The sequence below is a fragment of the Artibeus jamaicensis genome, unplaced genomic scaffold (assembly GCF_021234435.1).
Source record: "Artibeus jamaicensis isolate MK-2021 breed Jamaican fruit bat unplaced genomic scaffold, CSHL_Jam_final contig_373, whole genome shotgun sequence".
Taxonomy (NCBI): Eukaryota; Metazoa; Chordata; class Mammalia; order Chiroptera; family Phyllostomidae; genus Artibeus; species Artibeus jamaicensis.
The window spans coordinates 13826248-13847418 of NW_026521807.1; the positions used below are offsets into that span (position 1 = coordinate 13826248).

Sequence of the window (21171 nt, forward strand, 5' to 3'; positions counted from 1 at the left end):
GCCGCTCTGATCTTGGTTATTTCCTTCCTCCTACTTGCTCTGGGCTGTCTTCGTTGTTGTTCCTGGAGTTCTTATAGGTGTAAGATTAGGTTGTTTATTTCAAATGTTTCTGTCTTTTTAAGGTAGGCCTGTATCACTATGAACTTCCCTCTAAGGACTACCTTCGTTGTTTCCAGTAAGTTTTGGATTGTTGTAAGTTTATTTTCATTTGTTTCCAGAAAGTTTTTGATTTCTCCATTAATCTCATTCTTGACCCATTCATTGTTTGATAGCATACTATTCAATCTCCATGAGTTTGAGTGTCTTTGACTTTTTTCCTTGAGGTTGGTTTCTAGTTTCAGCCCCTTGTGGTCAGAGAAAATGCTTGATACAATTTCAATTTTCTTGAATCTGTTGAGGCTTGTTTTGTGTCCTATCATGTGGTCTATCTCTAAAAATGTTCCGTGTGCATTTGAAAAGAATGTGTATTTTGCTTCTTTGGGATGAAAGGCTCTCCATGTATCAGTTAAGTATCAGTTAAGTCCATTTAATCTAGGGTGTTGTTCAATGCCACAATATTTCCGTTGATATTTTGTTTAAAAGATCTATGCATTTTTGACAGTGGGGTGTTTAAATCCCCTACTATAATTGAGTTGCTGTCAGTATCTTTCTTGAAGACCTCTAAGATTTTCTTTATGTATTTGGGTGCTCCCATGTTGGGTACATATATATATTTATAGTGTTTATATTTTCTTCATGGATTCTTCCCTTGAGTATTATGAAGTGACCTTCTGAGTCTCTGTTTATGGCCCTTTTTTTTTTGAAGTCTATTTTGTCTGAGATGAGTATTGCTACCCCAGTTTTTTTTTTCCTGTACATTTGCTTGGAATATTTGTTTCCAGCCCTTTACTTTCAGTCTGTGTAGGTCTTTTGTTCTGAGTCGGGTCTCTTGTAGGCAGCATATATATGGGTAATGATTTCTTATCCATTCAGCTATTCTATGTGTTTTGATTGGAAAATTTAATCCATTTACATTTAAGGTTTTTATTGGTAGGTACTTATTCATTGCCATTTTTTGTACCTGTGTGTGTATCTCTCTCTCTCTTGCTCTTTTTTTTTTTTTTTTTCTATTCTTAAAGCAGACCCCTTAGTATCTCTTGCAGAGCTGGTTTGGAGGAGGTATATTCATTGAGGCTTCTTTTGTCTGGGAAACTCCTTATTTGGCCTTCCATTTTAATTGAGAGCCTTGCTGTATAAAGCAGTCTTGGTTGAGAGGGCCTCTGGTTCTCATTACTTGGAATATTTCTTGCCATTCTCTTCTGGCTTGGAGACTTTCCATTGAGAAGTCAGCTGCTAACCTTATTGGGCCTCCCTTATATCTTACTTTCTTTTTCTCCTTTATTGCCTTTAAGATTCTTTCTTTGTCTTGGAATTTTGCCATTTTAATGATGTTATGTCTTGAAGTGGGCTTCTTTGAATTCCTCTTGATTGGGACTCTCTGTGTTTCTTGGATTTGTGTGACTTTCTCTCTTATCAAATTAGGGAAGTTTTCCATCATTACTTTTTCAAACAGGTTTTCTATACCTTGCTCCTCTTCTTCACCTTCTGGTATCCCTATTATATGGATATTATTATGTTTTGTGTTGTCCTGCAGTTCCCTTAACACCTCTTCATTCTTTCTATTTTTCCCTCTTCTTGCTCTTTCCAGGTGTTTTTTTCTACCTTGTCATCCAGCTCATTGATCCAATCTTGTGCTTCATCTAGCCTGCTTTTGATTCCTTCCTGTATTCTTCAATTCAGAAATTGTATTCTTCATTTCCTCTTGGCCCATATTGATAGTTCCTATTTCCTTTTTTCATGTTGATATACTTTATAGTGAGTTCATCGTAGTTTCCCTATAGTTTTTGGTAATTTTCTTTGAACTCATTGAGCTTCCTTATAACCAATGCTTTGAACTCAGCATCTGAGAGTTGACTTGCCTCCATTTAATTTAACATTCTTTCTGAGGCTTCCTTCTTTCCTTTCATTTGGGGATTGTTTCTTTGTCTTCCCATTATTTGTGAGACTCTTCTCATTAGTGGCTGCTTCTAAAATTGATCTGTTCTGACTCCCTGTGTTTGTGATATGAACTTCTATGGTAGGAGACCTGTGAGATTCAATGATGCAGTCTCCTTGATCTCCTGAACTTGCTGCTCTTGGAGTGTTGTTTATATTAGTTCTCTGGATGTCTTTAGGTTTTGATCGTTGTTGGATTTTTCTTTGGTGGGTCCTTCTTTCCAACTGGTTTACTGAGGGTCACTCCACACACCATGTCTTGTATGCTGTTGTGGAGGTTCAGTCAGTTTTTTGAAGCTGGTTCTTCTGTCCGTCCAAGGTTTTGAGGCTTCTCTCTCACTATTGTTCAGTTGTTTGTTCTGGGTAATTTCTCCACCATTTAGTTGTACTTCCAGATTGGTCCTGGGTAGAGGTTAGTGTGGCTTTCACCCACTGCTTCACCTTCTTTCTTTATTATCTGTTGGTGGGTTCCCTCTTCCAGCAGGTATACTGATGTTTACAGCTCCCAACTACTCTTTTACATGATTAGTTGGAAGGGGAAGGCAACATGGATTAAGACAGTGGGAGTATGTTCTATGGGATTTAAAGTACCAGCACTTAAAGAATAGATAAGAGATCTTTTGGATAAGTATAGTGTTAACAATGACATTTCATCCAACTAACCAATTTTTAGAAAGGGTGGAAAAAAGATAAGACACTGGTTAAAAGGGGGAGGGATTTCAAATGGAATCCAGAGAACAGTGGGCTTGTGGGAGGTCAGATTATGAGATACAGTGAGAGTAAGGGATAGAAAATAGGTGTAGTGTGAGAGAGAATAGAGTTAACCACAACAGTAATAAAGTTCCAGAAGACAGTGAACTAGGCTAGGATCCAGGAGGGGTGCTGTGTAGTATTTGCAATTATATGGAACAACAATTATTTACAATAATACTGGAACAACAATCATGACAGAATCTATGTGATCTGAATAACAAGAATAGGAAGGACACAGTCTAGAGTAGTGTGCTATTGGAACACAAGTAAAGTGAAAGAAGGAAAACTAAAAATACACTATGAAAGAGAAAAGGAAAAACAGTCAAACAATGCAATTAAAGAAAACTGAAGAGAAATATAAACATACTAATAAACGAAGTAAAATAATGAAAAATAATGACAATACAAATCAACAATAATTTGCAAGTTCTCTGGAATAGCAAAGTGAAATTTGTCTCAGATTCTCAGTTTTGGGGATTAGCTTTGTGATCCCTTTTTCAGTCTGACTTCGGTCCTTTCACAGCTCAAGGTCTTATTGTCTGATTTGTGGGAGAAAGAAAAAAAAAAAAGAAAGAGAAAAAAAGGGGGGGGGACTTCCTGCTGTCTTTAAACCTTCCAAGGGAGTTCTGCTGGTCTTCCTGGCTGCACCAGGCTAAGGAGGGTTGGATTTTGCTTTACTCCTATCCTGTGGTTTTGCACCGAGGGGGGCCAGGTCTAGGCGACACTCTTCACAGTTGCTCAGCCTCCAGCCCAGTTCCTGTGTTCGATGCCAGGCCCCCAGTGCCCTGCTAGGCCAGGCTTATGTCTTCAGTCCACCAGGTGTGCTCTACCTGAGGTGCACCAATTAGGGGCAACACACAAACCCCCCTCCTGCTCTTTGCTCCCCTAGGTGCTAGGTACTCTCAAAGTCTCTTCAGGGTAGTTTGGCTCCCCCACAGAGTTAAGTCTTTCTGGGGAGGGCTAACTCCCTGGACCCTGGTGCTTTCCTCTGTGCGAGTCGCCTCCTCCTTCCTCATTCTTGGTAGCACACCTGTCCTGCCACACAGGGCGGGCATTTTGCAATGCTGTGGCTGCTGGCACAAGTCTCCTGGGTCATGGGCTTGGGCAAGTGGCCTTCACTGCTGTGGCAGGGATGGGGGGCACAACAGCGGGGTCATAGGGGTGGGGTGTGCACCTCTGATTCTGCAGGTGTGGGCACAGCCTCTCCTGTTGTAGCAGCAAGGGCAAGGGCGCAGACTTAGCTCAGGTGGGTGGGACACACACCACTGGGACCTCAGGCTCCTGCAGGTATACTCAGCTGCTGTAGTCCCAGAAGAGGAGAGAGGCATGGGTGTGACCCCAGTCATGGCAGCAGGGGCGCGTCTGTCCAAGGCTGTGGTGACTGCAGGGGTGCATCTGGGGGAGGTGGGGATGGCCGCTGCAGTAGAGTTCCCTAAACAGCCACTTAGAGCCTTTTTAAACACAAAACAAAACAAAACAAAACAAATTCCTCCTGTTCAAGCCTGCCACTACTAACAAGCACCTGGCCTCTCATACAGCCCAACTTTCCAACTAGACCAGAGACTGTATGGGTCAGGGTTCATTATTGCCCAACTTGTCTCCCTTCTCCAGGCATCACCAGGCTCCCCAGTTTCACTGGCAATGATCCAGCAGTCTCAGTCTCAGTCCACAGTCTCAGCTGCTAAACACAGTCTCAGCTGGTGAACACAGTCTCAGCTGGTGAACACTGCCTCTGTGTATTTGCCACTTCATTTTTATCCCCCCCCCCCCCCCCAGCGACTTCAAGCATCCAGGCTCCTCCCAGTGCTGCTGTAACCTCCGTATTTGGCAGGGGAAGGAACCATTGACCTGGTTCTCTCCCGAGAATCCTGCTACAGACTTGGTGGGAGAGGGCCTGGGGCTGCAGCTGTCCTGGTCCCCAGGGACCTTATTGACCTGAAGCACTCTCCTTACTGTCTGGTTTTTCAATGTCCTCTACAATTTTGGCCTTTAACCTTCATATATAGTGAGACACTGTTGGCTGTTCCCTCTTTCTCAGAAGATTGACTAGGTATTTTACCCATGTTCAGGCAGAAGTGGACTCCACTCCCACCTATGTCTCGGCCATCTTCCTCTCTTGGTATTTTAATTCTGATATGTTTTGGTGTGGACCTCTTTGGTTTTATCATTTTATTTGTGACTCTCTGCACTTCCTAGCATGTACCTCTATTTAGGGAAGATGTCTGTCACTATTTTTTTAAGTAGGTTTTTAATTTCTTGTTCTCTCTTCTCTACTTCTGGCACTCCACGATGCAAATATTAGTATGCTTGAAGTTGTCCTAAAAGCTACTTAAACCATCTTCATTTTTTGGATCCTATATTCTAATTGCTGTTCTGATTGAGTATTTTATACTACCTTATATTCCAAATCATTGATTTGATCCTTTGCTTCATCTACTCTCATATTGATTCCCTATAATGTATTTTTCATTATAGTTATTATATTCTTTATTTATGGCTGCTTTTTTTATGTTTTCTATCTCCATTTTTATGTTTTCTGTCTCTCCATTGAAGTTCTTGCTAAGTTAATATACTCTTCCTCTAAGTTCATTGGGCATCCTTATAATCAGAGTTTTGAACTCTGCGTCTGCTAGGTTGCTTGTCTCCATATTGTTTAGTTCTTTTTCTGAAGTTTGGTTCTGTTTTATTGTTTGGAATGTGTTTCTTTGTCTCCTCCTTTTAGCTGCCTTCTTGTGTTTATTTCTATGCATTAGGAAAGGCGCTACATTTCCTAGTCTCATTAGGAAATGACATTTATGTGGCATTATGGAGTAGGTGTACTACTGGGCCCAGTGGCATGGCCTCCCCAGTCACCTGAGCTGGGCACTCCTTTTGCAACCCCCCCAATGTGGCCTGTGTGTACCCTCCTATTGTAGTTGAGCCTGGATTGCTGTTGGCACCTCAGAGGGAGAAATTTACCCCTAGGCTCACTATTTCTGAGACTGAGGACCCTTAACAAGAGGTACAAGGCATGCTGAGGCTAGATGTTTCTTGTTTGGGGATTTTGAGCCTTTGAGAAAATTTAGGAAAGCCCCCAGCATGAGCCAAGATAGGTCCTTTGTAAGGAAAAACACTGTAAATAGATTGCATGGGCCTGGAATTTGGGTGGGGCAGGGTCTCTAGGGCTGGGCTAACAATGTGACCAGGTTGATGGAGACTCAGGATGCCCTCTAGCTGGCTCTGTGGATAAGTGCTCAGAAAAGGAACAATGGGCCCTGCCACCACTTCTGTCTGGGACAAAGCTGTCCTTGCCCTGAAGCCAGACAATTCATTTCCTCTCTCTATGTTCCCTCTATGTTTTGAGCTGCTGTCCCTGCTCTAGGGCTCAGAGTGAGTGAGTCCATGTCAGTCTTCTCAAGGCCCTTTAAGATGAATGCCTAGGACCCTAGTAGCTCTCTGTCTCACTCAGCCACAATCCCTACTATTTTTCACAGCCAGAAGTTAGGGGTACTTCTTTTCATGGCACTGAAACCCTGGGCTGGGAGCTTTGGGGGGAACCCTCATTTTATGCAGATCCCTCATTCCTCAGGGAGAACCTCTGCAGCTGTGATATCCATCCCAATTTTTAACCCCCACACCTAAGTGTGGGGCCACCCCTTTTCATGTCTCTGCCCCTCCTACCAGTCTTGCCTTGGCTGCTGCTTTTTATCATTAGTTATAAGACTTCTGTTCGGTTCGATTTCAGGTAGTTCTGAATGATAGTTCTGTAGTTTATTTGTAATTTTGACTTGCTCATGGGAAGATGAGAGTACTGTATTTACTCCATTATGTTTACCTCTGCATATGTATTTCTTGAATAACTTGCATAATTGAGTTTTTTCTTTTTATTAATGAGTCACAGCATCAGATTGATGTTCCATACAGTTTATACTCACTCTCAGTACCATATTACTAGGTAAATTGTTTGACTATATTTTTAGGGGCAGTTGACCTAATTCTTCACTAATTGTGTCATGCTAAAGCACAAAGTTGCTCATGATCTCTTGCATGCCTTCCATATAAGAAATTAGTTATTAATTAGCCTCATCTATATTTTGGAGTATATGCTAAAATTTTTCAATAATGTAGAGTGAAAACATTTCTGGGAGGATACAATATATATGTTGGAATATTGACAAATACAAATATTTCAAGGGAAATAGACTTCTGTATTTAAAGTTGCTGCTCGGAAGCAGACCCTTGTGTCTAACAGTTTACCTTTTCTTTATTAGCTTTCCAAATTTTGTCTTATACTTAAAATTCTGTTATGATAATTGCTCCAAATTTTACTAATCAAGTAAATTTATTAACCAAATTATTATTGACTGGGAGTATAATTGAGAAAAATTGTCAAAGGCTGTGTTTTTTTAAATAGTAGCATTTTAAAACTATAAATCACATAACATAAAACCCTTAGTAACACGAATTAAATAAATTTGAGTCATAGTTGTAATGAATAAACCATACTAAAACTAAAGTAAGTTATGACTGGACCGTTAACAATTTTCTATTTATGTTTTATGCCATATGAAACATGCACTTTTGTAGTGTTTTTAAAGATCTTGGAAGTTGATTTGAGTATCAGTATGCTTTTTATTCTTCCAAGCTATGTTGCCCTGTATCTTTCTATTTGTTGTGATGAGTCAAAGCAGCAGTTTGAAATAAATTCACAATAATTTGTTCTCTGCTACAGTATATGAAGCCAGAGATTCTTTGTGAAATAAGCATACTACCTGTCATTTAAAAACTGGTGTACCCCATGTTTTATTCCAGAAAATTATAAACCATGAATTTAGCCATTAAGCTAATATTATGGATGAATAATAGCAAGAGCTTTGCCATTCATTTCCTGAACTATTGCTCCAAAAAAACACTAAATCAACAGCATATACAATCTCAATAAGCTATCATAAGTGGCTTATTTGAAGTGACATCAAGTCTGTCACACATTAAATTTACCTCTCTAATGTTTTAGCTGAATGTTTAAACTTAAAAATGATCTGACATTAGAGAAAATAGTGTAAAGGAGTGATTGAATACTTCAGTTAAGGGAATTATCTTCCTAAGTTTTAGCTTTACCTTTTGGAAAACAGACTCATTCCATAGGATTTCAAATAACAGATGTTTACTCAAAACCAAAACTATATGAGGCATTGAAAGGTGTTGTATAGAAGATATTATAAAGCAATGTAGCTACAATCTAAACACAGAAATAATTAATGTAATGAACAGTAAATAAATTTTTATAACTATCAGTTATAAAATTCAATGAGAAGGCATGCTGAATGATTAGCCTCTTATTAGCATTCATATATAGATAGTCATATAGCACATATAATAATAAACCACTCAATATAGTTTCATTATTCATATAGCAATAACATAAAATAAAATAAAGCAATTTAAAATTATTTCACTTATAGAAGAGCATTTTGGGAAAATTTGGATGTGTATTTTGTTGTCAGTAAAGTAGTATTATTTTCTATCTATTATCCACTTATCTATTTATATCTATATATATATTTAAATCAAGTTGCTTGGGGGTACTGTTCATCAAACATAAGTTAACAGTGTAATAAAGAAATTATATGATTTACTTTTCCCTGAACCTGGGTTTTCTCGCTGGGTGGTTATGCAACAGGAACAGAGCCCAGAACAGTGCCTTACGTGCAATGTATTTTCAACAAAGATTTGTTATATTACAAGATACCGCTTTTTCTTCTATAAGTTTACCAATGTCCTGTAATTTTTCAATGATAGTAGACATACTATTTAATATTAGTTTTGAGTATACATTTATTAGGTATTTACATAACTTATAAAGTGATCATCCTGGTAAATCTAGTGTCTATCTGATACCATATGGTTATCAGGTTATCATAACATTACTGATCATACAGAGTAAGGCAAAGTAGGTTTACAGTTGTAAGTACATGAAACAGAGTTTATTCTTATATTATTTATTATCATTTTATTTTCCATACAAACAGTTGTAAACCTACTTTTGTTCCACCCTGTATTCTATATGATGTACTTTACAGCCATGTGACTATTTTTATAACTGGCTGTTTATACTTCTTAATCCCTTCATCTTTTTCACCCACCCCTCCAATCTTCCTCCTAACTTGCAACCATCAGTTTGTTCTGTGTGAGTTATTTCTGTTCTGTTTTTTATATTCTACATGTAAATGACATTATATGATATTTGCCTTTCTTTGTCTGACTTGTTTTACTTAGCATAATATCCTCTAGGTCCATCCATGTTGTCACCAATGACATGATTTAATTCTTTTTGTGGCTTAATATTTCATTGTTTATATGGACCACCTATTTATTCATTCATCTATGCATGGACACTTAGGTTGCTTTCATACCTTCACTATTGTAAATAATGATTCAATGAACATAGAAATGCACATGTCTTTTCAAATTAGTGTTTTTTATTTCTTCAAATAAATACCCAGAAGTGGAATTGCTGGGTCATATGGTAGTTCTTTTTTAAATTTTTTGTTTTGTGTTCCTACTGTTTTCCATAGTAGCTGCAACAATTTACAATCCCACCAGTACTGCATGATGGTTCTCTTTTCTGTACATCTTCACCAGCATTTGCTGTTTGCTTCTTGATGATAGCCATTCTGACAAATGTGAGGTAATATCTCATTATGGTTTCAATCTGCGTTTCTCTGGTGATTAGTGATGTTGAGCTTCATTTCACATGTCTATTGGTCATCTGTATGTCCTCTTTGGAGATATGTCTATTCAGGTCTTTTGCCAATATTTTAATTGAATTTTTTTGTGCTTTGGGGTGTCTCTTGTATGAGTTATGTGTGTCCTTTTCTTGTAGTTTAGACTTCATTACTGTGGGCATGAAATTATTTCACTTATAGAAGACCATTTTGCCAACCCGAAGGTAATGACCTTCAGGCTGACTGGCTATGAGATCTAGGAAGGCCAGCAGCACATGAGCTGCTTTGTGGGTCATGACCCAAAGAATTGGAGTCACTTTATCCAGGTTTTAATGCCAGCTTAGTGACCCTTCAGGTGTATCATTTGTGTCCTGCTTATGGCCACATGTTGGGAGCTATGAAGTGCTCTGTGGTTGGTTGCTGCTTGTGCTGTACTTGGAGGCTCTCAGGAGAGGCTATATTGCAGATTGAGGCTGGCTGCCACTAGTACTGGGCTTATGATCCTTTCTGGGCACCACAGTGTGAGCTGAGGCCAGCCACTATTTGTGGCAGGCTAGTGACCTCTTAATAGAGGCTATATTCCAAGTCAGCACTGACTGCAGCTTTTGACAGGCTTGCAGCTACCTGATGGGTGTTACAATGCAAGGCGACACTGGACACCATTGTGCCAAGCTTGAGGCCATTAGCAAGAGGTACAGGAAATGCTGTGGCCAGCCACTGATTGGGGTTTGTAGACTTGAGAGCTTTTAGGAAAGTCTGCAGTGTGAGTCAAGGCAGGCCACTAGTATGAAAAACTACTAAAAGTGGTGTATGAATTCTGTGCGGCAGGGTCTCAGGTTATTGACAGGGCAGTGTGAAGAGTATTAACCAGGTTAATGGAGAGCACAGATTTGGCTCCTACCTGTACCTATAGGCTGGATGGCAGGAGTGCTCAACCAGGGAACAGTGGTGCCTGCCAATGCTTTCTTTCTGAAGAGAGCTACCCTGACCCTTATTCCTCTGGCCTTCACCCTGAAGCTAGTCAGTTCAGCTCTCCACTTGTTTCTGGTGCTTTTTGAGCTTCAGCCCTTGTGCCCAGAACAAGTGAGTTGTGAGTAAGCAAGTTTTGTGCCTGAGCTCCTCAAGAGGAATGCCTGGGACTCCAGCAGAACTTCATCTCATTCAAATGAAATCCCTGCTGATTTTCACAGCCATGTGTTATGGGTACTCATCTTCCTGGCACTGGTGCACTGGGCTGGGGCTAGGACCCCTCAGTTCTCAGGCGAGAACTTTGCAGCTGAGATACCCCTCTGAATTCTTAAACACCACTCCATGAGTGTGGGACCTGCCTGTTCTGCATCTCCACTCCTACTAATCTCATTTTGGCTGCTGCTTCATATCCTTAGTTGTAGAACTTCTGTTTATCTAGTCTTCTGGTGGTTCTTAATGATAGTTGTTTTACTTTTTAGTTATAATTTAATGTGGTCCTGGGAGGAGGCGAGCACAGTATTTACCTACTCAGCCATCTCTACTTGGAAACCTCATTAATATCCTTTTATATATTCAAGTATGTAAGTGTTTTAATGTCCTATAAGTCTGTATATAATAATATATAAAAGTTCTTTATATTTTCTTCTAGTTTATTCTCAAGACTTGTTGGGTATTATGAAAGAAAAATGGAATATCCATAAACTATAAAACATATTAATATAATATATTTTTGTTTATTCTGGTAATCATCACTGAGCAAGGATATTTTACTTATTGCTTACTAATCTTTTGGGTACACATGATTAATGATCAGTGAGTAATTTTGTTTGTTGGATTTATGCTGTATATCAAGTATAATGAAATATAAGATTTTACTTTGTGAAGAAAAAAGGACAAATTATGAATACAAAGTTTATATAATATTTTACAAAATCACCCTGACATTGAATTATTTGCAAACTAAGATATCACCAGACTAATAAATTTATAATTTATGTACCAAGATAAGCTGGAAAAAAACTTAGAAATATTTGTCGCTAATAAGGAACAAAATAATTACATCAAAAGTTAGAGTTGATACAGCTGAAATAAAGCGAATGATAATATATTAAAAACACACTTTCTATGTATAAAAACTGCCAAATTTTCATTTTAGTAAACAAAATAAACATTATTATTGAATGCTCATAGGGCCATAACTTTGTATGTACAACACAGAGCTACTAATTTGAATGTGTATGACATGTTAAATATGCTGTCAAATGTTCAGAAATAACTGAAATAAGACCAAAAGAGAGTTTGCAAACTGTGAGTACGCAGACTAAAACTTGGAATCAGGATATAAAATATATTGCTATGAAGCACTTTATATTGTGAGAAAGCAGTAACTGTTAATTTTTCAGAGTGATGAGTCAGGATATTAGAATTTTCTTAAATGTAGGGAAATGGTCAGTTACCTCATATCAACTTTTGGAAGCAACTCCATCTTTGCTTGTGATTTCCAGTGGTACAACCAGGAAAATGACCCAGGTCAGGTTAGTCTTAACTGAAGCTTTGCTTGAATAACTAAACCGGTTTTGTCTGCTGAGGCAACTTTTAAGATTGGTCGTCATTCATTTTTATTATTGTTAGTTATTGGAAAGTAGTTAAAAATTATTTCTCTGCATGAAACTTGCATTTATTCATCTGCATGTATGAATAGTTTGTGTTTAAGTTAATAAAAATAATTTAAACTATTTCTGGTACAGCTACATTTCAGAATATATTGCTGATATAAAGAATCTTTAATTTTCTACAGAAAACGTATTTCTATCATAATTTAAAATTATCTTATTAATAAAAGTACTTGGTGAAATGAATTTGATTACTTAGGTTGCAAGATTCTTGTAAAGTGCTTTTTTGAGACATTTCAACAAGAACAATAACTTATACAGTAATTTCCTATTATATTCACATTGTTAAAACAGCTATTTTACTTTTTTTAAAAATCAATATAGCAGACCAGCATTTCTTTGTATAGTTTAAGTGTATATTGGGATAATGTAAACTAATTTATGATATTTATAATCATTTCAAATATACTTATTATACATAGAAAACAAATTATACAGTAGAAATTAAAATAGATGGAATAAATTTGATGACCTTGCCATACTTTCAAAATAAGATTAAAATATGACTTTCTATACATGAAAAAAAATCTAATGCAATTTAAGGTTCTAAGCTAGTGGATTAAACTCCTATAAAAAGAGTCCTTTGATTTCAAGAAGGACATGTTATTATTTCTGAACAAACACATTTTTTTCCTCTATAGGAAAAATTCTATAATAGGTTAGTAGATGCCCTTGTAATCCATTTGAAAGGGGATAATTTCATCTCAGTTTACCTAATTTTTTTGACTACTCACCTAAATTCTTCGTTTTTTTTCTATCAGATAAGCCACCAGAATATTATGAGAATTGGTAAAAAAAAATGCTGATCAGTAATTTGTATTTCAGACACTCAGAGCATAGAGTTTCTAGGATAATCCTTTCTGTGGTGCTATGTCTGGCAGGCATTGTTGCCCAATGTAGATCTTCTCACTTACTGTTTTGTAGTTTAGACCTATGATTTTTTTCTGTGAAATACTGCTCTCTTAGTAGTATATTTATCATTGTGTATAGCATTGATTCAGCTATGTAACTTAGATTCTTTCACAAGCCTCTAGTTTCATGTGGACTATCAAATCAAAAAAACTTGAGAGAGGAGACTTGAGTGCTGATTCTGGATGTTAAAGGAGTTCTCCAGATCTTGCCAGTTCCAAATGGGGATTCTTCTTTCTTAGTGGTAAGTAGAATAAATTTTATATGCTAGGTGTTAGCTCTGAGAACAGATAAACATTAGTAATATATAGCAATGAGTCATCTGATTACAGCTACAATGAGCAAAGTAGAGTATCTGTTTCATTTTCTTTCTAATTTTGGCTCCTCCTCTCTAGCATATAAAAATAAGAAAAAATATATTCTTAAAATACTCTAATAATCTATTTTATATTAATTGGCATATTTGCCAAGATAAGTTTACAGAACAATTATTATCTTAGGATATTCAGGATTGTAAAATATATTAGATCTCTTGTGTATGGAGGGAGAAATGAAAAGGTAGTTTGAAACTAAGGAAGGTCCCCTCCTAATCACCCCACCCCTAGTGTACAGTCAAAGAAAAAGAATATTCTCTGACTGTTCTTTCTCCTCCCCTTTTTGAGAAAAGCTCTCTTTAGTATTTTTTTTCTGCATGGTCAGGCCAGCTGCATCTCCAAACACTTGTAAGTACTGTATGTTCTGACATATCCTGAAGTCATGCATTAGCACCTTTTCATTCAGCAAAGGGTGTGAACAGATATCTTTTGGCAGCTGACAGCAGGGAGCAAGAAGGAGAAGAAAATTGGAGGACACTGTGGTGGCCGAGTGGCTAGCAGGACTAAGGCACCAGCTGTGAATAAACCCTTTTTTGCCTCCAATCTACCCAACAGATGTCTCTCTGTCACTGTCATGTCCTCAAGCTATCCTAGTAAATGATTTGTGCATTGCAACTGAGTCACCAATGTGGTAATTGAACCTCTTCACAGCTCAAAATTGTTGTGTGCAGGGAGGGTCCTGTGGTTGTATGCTCGTAGGAACTGGGATGGAGTTGGAAGGTGTTTAGAGGGAGGCACCAGAGAAAGAGAATGAGAAAAATGTAGCAGGATCCAGAGAGGATAGTGAAATGTCAAGGTTACCTTGTTTTGCCTGGAGAATTAAAAGGAAGGGCACATTAATATCTGCCTCTGTTTGGTCTTTGGCTCTCTTAGGCTGAAGCAATCCATTGCTGTTCTGGTAGATATGAAGAATGCAGTGATCTGTATTGTATATACGCTTTATTCTGTGGAAAGAATGTTAATAAATATACTGTGAGCCTGTAAAGTTTGCCAATGTAAATAATGTGGCATTTCAAATTCTGTCAGTAAGTGTAATTGAATTTTTCAATGTAAAAGTACAGTTCAACTATAAATTGGAGTACAGTTCAACTATAAATTGGAGTCATGCTTGACATTAGTTGGGCATTAGAAGATATTAATTAGATATCTTCTCACTTCTCTCTGGTTTCTCTATATTAAATTATTGGGAAAGAGAAATTTGTAAGCATGCAATTTAGAGAGTTTTATTCTCAAAAATAAGCTGCCTGGTAATTTTTAGTAGAGGAAGAAATACTTTTTTTCAAAACCCTTGTCAGTAAGCTGTCTAAAACATGTACTTCCCCAAATGAACACAATGTAGAAAAACTAATCCATTTTAATACTTTGTAATGATAATAAGCTACAGTGAACAAGTAGCCTAGGGAACAGATAGTAGTAGTCACCTTTAAACAGAATAGCAAGTAATTGTACATTTTTACACTAGGTTGACAACATATTCTGTGACTTTGAACTTACTTTGGCTGTCACCATCCCAGCAAACAGTCTGCATATCAATCAGACAAGTTATTTCTTGTGCAGCATTTGCAGCATAATGTAGAGATTGTTATGTGATTATTGTATGTAAGCAGACTGTCTACATGTAAACAACAGTGTTCCTTCATGCTATAGATGCTACATGTAGAAGTCTTAAGAGCTTTTAGATCTCAATATCACATGCAAATTGTATTTATTGTTGTTCTTTCTTAAATCGGTATTCATTCTTCTGGGATGCGGTTTATCCTGCATGTTGTATGTGCAGCGGTACGTGTGGTTTTCCTACTAACGTGTAGTTAAGTATTTGGACTGAGACTTCAGAAGTAGATTTAAAAGTCTTGGAACATTATTTTTCTTGAAGATTTGTCACATTGATTTTTTTTTGTTTGTATTTAACAAAATACTGTAATTAAGTACCACAAAAAGAAATATATCTAGATATGGGCTTTAATTTGTATAATTTTAATGTTTCCTGGGTATGTTGAATATTTTCTTTCTAGTTTCTGTTACCTTGATATTTTTAGAGCATATTATATGAAAACAGATTTATAAAGTTTTCAATTTAAAATATTTAAATACCCATGACTTATTCTCATCAACTACTTTCCAAATAGCTTATTTTTAAACATTTTTTTAGAAAATAAAGTGTCCCAACACAGCATAATGTGTGTTGCTCATAATATCTTTCATTATTATTATTTAAGTACAATTGTCTCCATTTTCTGCTCTAAGATGAATATATTGATAAGGGTTCATCTTTGGGTCAGCTGGTCATTTACCTGGTTTGAATTAAAGCAGATTCACTCTGCTTTTCATAAATAATGTCCCAACAAGTGTTGTTAGCACTTGTTATAGCTAATTAAAACATCTTTTTTTAGCTTTTTAAAAAATTTTTATTTTTCAAGTAAAACATATCTTTAAAGATAAATGCTTTTCACTCAAAAATTAAGTCTTTTAGATTCTACTGATGTAATGTAGTAAAACTTTTGCCTACCTTCTGATATTTGTTAATAGATTTAATTCATCATAGCTTACAGGATTAGTCCAGAGATGACATCTGCCTCTAGGAACTGGAAGGAAACCGATAAGAGGAATGGAGTAAATAATAAAATTTCTCTATTTAAACAAAATAGAGTTTTACTTTTGTAACTGCTCAATCCAACATTATTCCATAGCTAAGAAAACTAAGACTCTAAAACAGGGGATGTTCAGTTTTGGCGGCAGTGATGGCTAGCTGATGCTCACCAATTGATGCTTAGCCACTACACTAGAGATATTTTCCAGTCTGCATCTAGAATTAGTCTTTGATCAAAGACTAGTTTTTCATCGAAGTAATGTCAATTGAAGTGACATATGTCAGTTCTAAACTGAATATATATAATCACACAGTGGGCCTACCCTAACTAAAATTTATCCTCATTTCTGCTAAATAGGTAAAACCAATGCGACTTTGCAGCCACAGTATGAGAGTAGCTTGGATTCCTGAGTTACCTCTTTGAAGGAGAGCTCTGAAACATCAGACTCAGAGGAGAAATTATATATATATATACACACACACACACACACACATATACTGGTTTGACTACTGTAATTTAGAGGTTATTTCAGCCCTCCCAATTATAGCTATGCACTATTTATCACCTCCTATACATAAATGTTATGTATATACATATATATATTTAATCCTTAGAACATCCTTATAAAATGATCTCTGTGTAACAGAGAGGCATCTGAGGCTTGCTATGTTTTATTGTTTAACATAATAGAATCTGAGTTTCCTGTTTAATTCCTGCATTTATGCACACTTCTTGAATAGTCTTTGTTAATGCTTCTAATGCTATCAATTTGACTTTGATATGCTTACAGAAGTGGTAAAGAACAGTCTTTTATGTCCTTTAATATAATAGCAAGCTGGAAAGTTAGAAACTATTCCACAATCTGAAAATACCAAGTGAACGAGGTCAAAGGAAGGCACACTTTTCTCTGTTAGGCAATGCATTATTTTTCATGTTGATTGCCTTTATAAAGACAAACATACTAAAACACAACCCCCAGGTGATTTATTTGGGAAGTTGCTTCAAACAGAAAAGACTGATGTTACAGACATTGGTTGTTCCTGAATTTGATCCCCATCACAAGAACAACTCATCACTGAGAAAATCCTAGAACATGAGAGTGAAACTGAAGAACCACCCCTTCCCTCTGCCCCTGCCACCAGAGAGACTAAGACAGGATGCATTAGGAGGGCAAGAGAAATGGCTACGCTCTGCCCTTAGTGAGAGGTCTTCCCAGAGTCTATGGTTTCTCTAGTGAGAAAAGAGAGCGCAGGGGTGATAGCCAACATGTCCAGCATGTGGGTTCATCATGGATGCCCCTACTCTGGGTTTTTTTCTAATCCCAATGAGGATCATAGGGGAATCTGAATATCACAGAGGAGGGATGAAAGGATCCTAACAACCAGTACTCAGACCTTGGCATAACAAGTTTCTACCTGAAGAGCACAAGTACTGCTCACAAACAGAACCTTATCTCAGCTGAAGAAACAAGTTGGGACACAATCTGACCAGGAAACATAGTGGGGTGCAGGTCTGCCTAATTCAGGCCCCCAGGTGAGTTATGTACCCTATGCAGCCTGGTCTGCCCACATCCAGGCATAAGGGCTGAGTCACTGTCTTACCTGCTGCAGCTCATGGCTCCTAACCAGAAATACTGTTTGAGAAAAGGTTAATGCTGCCTCTAGTTGGCCCTCCCAGCCCCATCTGACAGGGAGGGTTGGTGAAAACACCTGAAAACTTGCTAACCCAATAATCTCTAAAGTTTACAGGCAGGCAGGGCTAATTGCTGCCAGAGCAAAGCCAATGTCCCTATTTAGTCAGGGAACTAGAGACACAGATTGGCTCTAATCAAAACCACCAATGAGAGAGTATTAGTGGCCTTGGAGCTGCACCTCCTTCTGTTCTCTGGCAGAAAACTAATTTATAACCCCTCTTACAGGGGTAGGCCAACATAGGTTGAATTACCACAATCATTACCTAAAAGATAAATTATAAGGCAGGATACAAAATAAGTCAAATAATATAAAAATATAATAATAAACAGTAATGCAAAAATAAACAGTGTTTTGCACGCTAACAACTGTAAACCTACTTTTGCCCACCTGTGTGTTGCTGGATAGAGTCAACAGCCTGCCCAACCAGGGAACCTTACTAGAGCGCATGATAGGTTGTGTAACCCATCCAATGGCTCTGCTTACAGTAGCACTTGAGCAGAGAGCACAACCCTAGCTACAGAGCAAAACCAGTAGCCTTACCTGAAGACAATATTCAGAGACTACTCTCCCTAACTATTCTGGGGCTTCAATAAGTCAGACATGTCCTGGGTTTCATCCAGCTGCCCTGTGATAGCAGAAAAGCTAACTTACAGCTCCACCTACTGCTGAATATAGTAGCCACTCCAGCCCATCTAGTAATCCTGACTACATATATAGGTAACCTTGAAACCTATATTATAGTCTCACTTTCTCAAGGAGCCATGCCAGTAAAACAATTCTACTCCTGATCTCAAACAGTTACCTCATACCAAAATGGACCCTGATAACTTGTTCTATCTTCCCAAAGACATTGACAGCAGACATATCCAGAAATTCAAACTGAGCAGAGTGGTGAATTTTGCTGTCCTGACAAAATGGATCTACAAAATCTGAAAGAGGAGATCACTTACTCAAGTGAACAAATATCAATATAAGGAATCAAGGATCACCAAAAAATCACACCTATGATACCACCAAAGGAAAATAATAAAGCTCCAACAAATGACCCTAAAGAAATGAAGATCTATGGAATGTTAAGGTTTAATAAAATAAGAATAATTCTTCCAAAACTATTAGAACAAAGAGAACTAAAAAAATTTTAGGACAACAATGCACAAACAAAACGAGAAGTTCAACAAAGAAATAGAAGCCATTAGGAAACAAACAGACGTCCTAGAGCTGAAAAATAAAATAACTGAAGAATTCAATAGAGAGCTTCAAAAGCTAATGACTATGCAAAAAAAGAGTCAGCAACCTAGAAAATGGCACATTTGAAATTATCCAGTCAGAGGATTAAAAGGAAAAAGAAGAAAACCTATGGGAATTATGGGACATAATGAAAATAAACAATATATACAGGGCAGGGCAAAAATAGGTTTATAGTTGTGAGTACAAAAAACATAGAGTTTATTCTGAAAATTAATAATGTTAAAATACCCACACTACCACTAGGCACCTATATATTCAAAACAGTTCCTATCAAGATTCTGATGATACTTAAAAAAACTGTTCTAAAATTAAATTCACAAAAGTTCCTAAATAGGCAAAACAATCTTGAGAAAAAAAATGAACAAAGCAGGAGGCATTGTTTTTCCTGATTTCAAATTATACTATAAGGCTATTGTTATTAAAACAATGTGGTACTAGCATATCAACAGACCAATGGGGCAGAATTGAGAGCTCAGAAGTAAACTAAAGCAATTAATTTCCTCCTTAATTCCAAATGCATAAAAGAAGCTACAAAACTATTATTCTGGGAGCATTTGAGATCTTGCCCCTAGTATATATCATGAGTTTCTAACAAACTCATAAAAATTCTCTATAGGTTTGGATGTTTCTAACATCTACAGATGCTAACTACTTTTGTTGTAGTAATTTTTTCACAATATATGTAAGTTGAACTATTTTGTTGTACACCTAAAACTTACATAGTGTTGTATGTCTGTCCTATCTCAATAAAACTGGGTGCAGGATCTCGGAAAGTCCTAAAGGCATTATTTATTTTGGAAAACATATTATTGGGCTTTATAATACCAAATGAGTGACTATCAATATCATTGATGATACTAATAATTTATTTTCCATTTGTCTTTTTTCTGCTAAATTTTTATGTACAAATATTTTATTGAACTTCCTGAATCTGACACTTCATCTTCTCTTGCTACCATGACTAACATTTAAAAAAGATCACTTCTTTATTTCTAGAAACCACAATATTTATGAAACACTACAATGTTCCACAATTCAATGCATTTACCTAGAAATGTATTTGGTAATGTAATTCTTTTGAATATTTGTAATTTTAGCACCAACGTGCAGATGGTTTTCAACTTGGACATGTCAAATTTTTAAACATTGTACTTCTGGGGAAAAAAAGAATTGATTTACCAGAAGTTTTACTCTAGGTTCTCCATATTAACAAGAGTTAGATAGGGTTTAGTTTTGGAAACATTCATAACTCATGACTCATTAGTTTTGCAGAATGTTTAAAGATACAATAGTTAACTCAAGCTCATGCCATTATTTCTCACATTTTGTCTGCACTGAAAATACCTGGTAAGTATGTTAAGACAAATTTCTGGGCCCTACCCCAAGAGTTTTTATTCAGTAGCTCTAAAGTGAGGCTTAAGAATTTGCATTTTTAGGGATTTCTGGCCAAGATGGAGGCATAGGTAGATACACTTTGCCTCCCTTGCACAACCAAAAGAAGCACAACAACAAATTTAAAAATAAAAAATAACCAGAACTGCCAGAAAATCAAACTATATGGAAGTCCAACAACCAAGGAGTTGAAGAAGAAACATTCATCCAGACAAGTAGGAGGAGCAGAGATGGGCAGCCAGGGTGGAGAGGACTCATGGCAAGGTGGTGGCTGGAGAACTGGGGCAGGTGAGGCAGCAGCTGGTAGACCAGGCAAGATGGCAGCTGCCAGAGCAAGCAGTCCCACATCTGTGTGCAGATAAACTTGGAGGAACAACTGGGAAGCGAGATAGATGGAAAACCCAGGGTTCCAGTGTGGGGAAATAAAGCCTCAAACTATTCACTGAAAAAAAAACTGTGGGTGTTGAGGCAGCAGGAGGTACTCCCAGCCTCACAGGAGAGTTTGTTTGAGAGACCCATGGGGTCCTAGAATACACACAAATCCACCCACCCAGGTATCAACACCAGAAGGGCCCAACTTGCTTGTGGGTATCAAAGGAAGTGACTGAAAGCAGACCAAGAGCTGAGCAAATGGCATTGTTCCATCTTGGACCCCTCCTCCACATATAACACCACATCACAGCAAAATGGGTTGCTCTACTCCTCACTATGTAACAGGTGTGCATAGACCAAAAAATATTGCCCAAATGAGAAAACAGATCAAAGCACCAGAAAAAATACAACTATGCAATGAAGAGATAGCCAACCTATCAGATGAAGAGTTCAAAACACTT

General features: G+C 37.3%; 1 long non-coding RNA gene across 1 annotated transcript in view; it reads right to left on the reverse strand.

Annotated features, from left to right (window-relative positions):
* Nucleotides 1–21171, reverse strand: part of LOC128627296 (uncharacterized) — a 51551-nt gene that overhangs the window by 17245 nt on the left and 13135 nt on the right. Inside the window, exons 2-3 of the long non-coding RNA XR_008391466.1 lie at nt 15923–15998; nt 14218–14360 (exon numbers count right to left, since the gene is read on the reverse strand). This is a non-coding gene — a long non-coding RNA (uncharacterized LOC128627296). The remainder of the gene's footprint in view (nt 1–14217; nt 14361–15922; nt 15999–21171) is intronic.